We start from the raw sequence: 5000 nt of genomic DNA, 5'->3' as shown, positions 1-5000 counted from the left end.
AAAACTGGCCAAAACGGCCCAAAAACGGGCCAAAACTGGCCATTTTTGGCTGCGCGAGCGAGCGGCGAGCGGCGGACAGCGAGCGAAGCGAGAGGCAGCACCGTCCCTGCTATACGAAAGCCCCATCCAGCCCTGTGCCACCCGGGGGGTTCCAGGGTGCTGAGATGGCTGACGTTTTGCTCCGCTCTCGACGGTCACCGCGCAATGCAAGAACAGGCCAAAAACTGGCCAAAACGGCCCAAAAACGGGCCAAAACTGGCCATTTTTGGCTGCACGAGCGAGCGGCGAGCGGCGGACAGCGAGCGAAGCGAGAGGCAGCACCGTCCCTGCTATACGAAAGCCCCATCCAGCCCTGTGCCACCCGGGGGGTTCCAGGGTGCTGAGATGGCTGACGTTTTGCTCCGCTCTCGACGGTCACCGCGCAATGCAAGAACAGGCCAAAAACTGGCCAAAACGGCCCAAAAACGGGCCAAAACTGGCCATTTTTGGCTGCACGAGCGAGCGGCGAGCGGCGGACAGCGAGCGAAGCGAGAGGCAGCACCGTCCCTGCTATACGAAAGCCCCATCCAGCCCTGTGCCACCCGGGGGGGTTCCAGGGTGCTGAGATGGCTGACGTTTTGCTCCGCTCTCGACGGTCACCGCGCAATGCAAGAACAGGCCAAAAACTGGCCAAAACGGCCCAAAAACGGGCCAAAACTGGCCATTTTTGGCTGCACGAGCGAGCGGCGAGCGGCGGACAGCGAGCGAAGCGAGAGGCAGCACCGTCCCTGCTATACGAAAGCCCCATCCAGCCCTGTGCCACCCGGGGGGTTCCAGGGTGCTGAGATGGCTGACGTTTTGCTCCGCTCTCGACGGTCACCGCGCAATGCAAGAACAGGCCAAAAACTGGCCAAAACGGCCCAAAAACGGGCCAAAACTGGCCATTTTTGGCTGCGCGAGCGAGCGGCGAGCGGCGGACAGCGAGCGAAGCGAGAGGCAGCACCGTCCCTGCTATACGAAAGCCCCATCCAGCCCTGTGCCACCCGGGGGGTTCCAGGGTGCTGAGATGGCTGACGTTTTGCTCCGCTCTCGACGGTCACCGCGCAATGCAAGAACAGGCCAAAAACTGGCCAAAACGGGCCCAAAAACGGGCCAAAACTGGCCATTTTTGGCTGCACGAGCGAGCGGCGAGCGGCGGACAGCGAGCGAAGCGAGAGGCAGCACCGTCCCTGCTATACGAAAGCCCCATCCAGCCCTGTGCCACCCGGGGGGTTCCAGGGTGCTGAGATGGCTGACGTTTTGCTCCGCTCTCGACGGTCACCGCGCAATGCAAGAACAGGCCAAAAACTGGCCAAAACGGCCCAAAAACGGGCCAAAACTGGCCATTTTTGGCTGCACGAGCGAGCGGCGAGCGGCGGACAGCGAGCGAAGCGAGAGGCAGCACCGTCCCTGCTATACGAAAGCCCCATCCAGCCCTGTGCCACCCGGGGGGTTCCAGGGTGCTGAGATGGCTGACGTTTTGCTCCGCTCTCGACGGTCACCGCGCAATGCAAGAACAGGCCAAAAACTGGCCAAAACGGCCCAAAAACGGGCCAAAACTGGCCATTTTTGGCTGCACGAGCGAGCGGCGAGCGGCGGACAGCGAGCGAAGCGAGAGGCAGCACCGTCCCTGCTATACGAAAGCCCCATCCAGCCCTGTGCCACCCGGGGGGTTCCAGGGTGCTGAGATGGCTGACGTTTTGCTCCGCTCTCGACGGTCACCGCGCAATGCAAGAACAGGCCAAAAACTGGCCAAAACGGCCCAAAAACGGGCCAAAACTGGCCATTTTTGGCTGCACGAGCGAGCGGCGAGCGGCGGACAGCGAGCGAAGCGAGAGGCAGCACCGTCCCTGCTATACGAAAGCCCCATCCAGCCCTGTGCCACCCGGGGGGTTCCAGGGTGCTGAGATGGCTGACGTTTTGCTCCGCTCTCGACGGTCACCGCGCAATGCAAGAACAGGCCAAAAACTGGCCAAAACGGCCCAAAAACGGGCCAAAACTGGCCATTTTTGGCTGCACGAGCGAGCGGCGAGCGGCGGACAGCGAGCGAAGCGAGAGGCAGCACCGTCCCTGCTATACGAAAGCCCCATCCAGCCCTGTGCCACCCGGGGGGTTCCAGGGTGCTGAGATGGCTGACGTTTTGCTCCGCTCTCGACGGTCACCGCGCAATGCAAGAACAGGCCAAAAACTGGCCAAAACGGCCCAAAAACGGGCCAAAACTGGCCATTTTTGGCTGCACGAGCGAGCGGCGAGCGGCGGACAGCGAGCGAAGCGAGAGGCAGCACCGTCCCTGCTATACGAAAGCCCCATCCAGCCCTGTGCCACCCGGGGGGTTCCAGGGTGCTGAGATGGCTGACGTTTTGCTCCGCTCTCGACGGTCACCGCGCAATGCAAGAACAGGCCAAAAACTGGCCAAAACGGCCCAAAAACGGGCCAAAACTGGCCATTTTTGGCTGCACGAGCGAGCGGCGAGCGGCGGACAGCGAGCGAAGCGAGAGGCAGCACCGTCCCTGCTATACGAAAGCCCCATCCAGCCCTGTGCCACCCGGGGGGTTCCAGGGTGCTGAGATGGCTGACGTTTTGCTCCGCTCTCGACGGTCACCGCGCAATGCAAGAACAGGCCAAAAACTGGCCAAAACGGCCCAAAAACGGGCCAAAACTGGCCATTTTTGGCTGCACGAGCGAGCGGCGAGCGGCGGACAGCGAGCGAAGCGAGAGGCAGCACCGTCCCTGCTATACGAAAGCCCCATCCAGCCCTGTGCCACCCGGGGGGTTCCAGGGTGCTGAGATGGCTGACGTTTTGCTCCGCTCTCGACGGTCACCGCGCAATGCAAGAACAGGCCAAAAACTGGCTAAAACGGCCCAAAAACGGGCCAAAACTGGCCATTTTTGGCTGCGCGAGCGAGCGGCGAGCGGCGGACAGCGAGCGAAGCGAGAGGCAGCACCGTCCCTGCTATATACGAAAGCCCCATCCAGCCCTGTGCCACCCGGGGGGTTCCAGGGTGCTGAGATGGCTGACGTTTTGCTCCGCTCACGACGGTCACCGCACCACGCAAGAACGGACCATAAACAGGCCAAAACAGCCCAAAAACGGGCCAAAACTGGTCATTTTTGGCTGCGCGAGCGAGCGGCGAGCGGCGAACAGCGAGCGAAGCGTGAGGCAGCACCGTCCCTGCTATACGAAAGCCCCATCCAGCCCTGTGCCACCCGGGGGGTTCCAGGGTGCTGAGATGGCTGACGTTTTGCTCCGCTCACGACGGTCACCGCGCCATGCAAGAACGGACCAAAAACAGGCCAAAACAGCCCAAAAACGGGCCAAAACTGGCCATTTTTGGCTGAGCGAGCGAGCGGTGAGCGGCGAACAGCGAGCGAAGCGAGAGGCAGCACCGTCCCTGCTATACGAAAGCCCCATCCAGCCCTGTGCCACCCGGGGGGTTCCAGGGTGCTGAGATGGCTGACGTTTTGCTCCGCTCACGACGGTCGCCGTGCCACGCAAGAACGGACCAAAAACAGGCCAAAACAGCCCAAAAACGGGCCAAAACTGGCCATTTTAGGTTGCGCGAGCGAGCGGCGAGCGGCGAACAGCGAGCGAAGCGTGAGGCAGCACCGTCCCTGCTATACGAAAGCCCCATCCAGCCCTGTGCCACCCGGGGGGTTCCAAGGTGCTGAGATGGCTGACGTTTTGCTCCGCTCACGACGGTCACCGCGCCACGCCAGAACAGACCAAAAACAGGCCAAAACAGCCCAAAAACGGGCCAAAACTGGCCATTTTTGGCTGCGCGAGCGAGCGGCGAGCGGCGAACAGCGAGCGAAGCGAGAAGCAGCACCGTCCATGCTATACGAAAGCCCAATCTAGCAAAGAACAGCCCAAAAGGAGGCAAAAACGGGGCAAAAGGGGCAAAAACGGGGCAAAACTTGGCCATCTTTGGTCGAGCGGCGGAGAGCCAGCGAGCGAAGTGTGGGGGCAGGGCAGCACCTGCCCTGTGTTGTTATCTGAATGCCCCATCTCGCCCTGTGTTGTTATCTGAAGGCCCCATCAAGCACGCGAAAAGGGCGAAACAGGCCAAAACACGACGGTCTGTCGTCGAACGAAGTATGCAGACGGGTCAAGAGCAGCCTTGGTTGGGGTCATTGTATTGTCTGAACCCAAACCCAACTGTATACAGGTGAGGTGAGGTGAGGTGAGGTGAGGTGAGCTGCGAGGCTGGTGAAGAAGCAAGCGAGGGCATCGAGGCCAAGGTGTATTGGTTGCTTGCAGCTGCTGCTCCCCTGATATGACGGTGAGTTCAGGCAACAACGGTATGATATGACGGTGGGGATGCTGCCCGTGCTGCAGACGTGCCACTGGCACCGCAGCACGTTGGTTGGTGCTTGCGCCTGCACAGCAGCAACGAAGTGGTAACAATGCATCGACCTGTGCAGTGACAGCTCCGTGATTGCTTGCGCCACATCGAATCAAAGGCAGGCACTCGGTCGCCACGTGCAGCGGCTCGTGCATTGCTGAGCGCTGCTGCACTTGGACATCTCATCGAATCAAAGGCACTCCGAAGTTGAATGCATCCCGTCGGATATTTCGAGCGTTCGACTGTCGCTTTCAACCTCGTCAGCGTGGAGGGCAGTGAATTTGGGGGGGAGGGGGGGACGAATCCGTGCGACGCAGGGCTGGATCTCAGTGGATCGTGGCAGCAAGGCCACTCTACCACTTACAATGCCCCATCGCGTATTTAAGTCGTCTGCAAAGGATTCGGCCCGTCGTCCGTGCGGAATTTCACTTCCCGATGGCCACCCGTGGCTATACCACCGCGGGGGCTACACCGGCGACACGAGCCCATGGGGGCCGAAGGCCCCTACTGTGGGTCGGGAGGCGAACGACGGGCGAGAGCGCCGGTTGCTAGCTAGGATTCTGACTTAGAGGCGTTCAGTCATAATCCGACACACGGTAGCTTCGCGCCACTGGCTTTTCAACCAAGCGCGATGACCAA

The sequence above is a fragment of the Musa acuminata genome, unplaced genomic scaffold (genome assembly GCF_036884655.1).
Source record: "Musa acuminata AAA Group cultivar baxijiao unplaced genomic scaffold, Cavendish_Baxijiao_AAA HiC_scaffold_190, whole genome shotgun sequence".
NCBI lineage: Eukaryota > Viridiplantae > Streptophyta > Magnoliopsida > Zingiberales > Musaceae > Musa > Musa acuminata.
Note: the sequence above shows the minus strand (reverse complement) of the source record.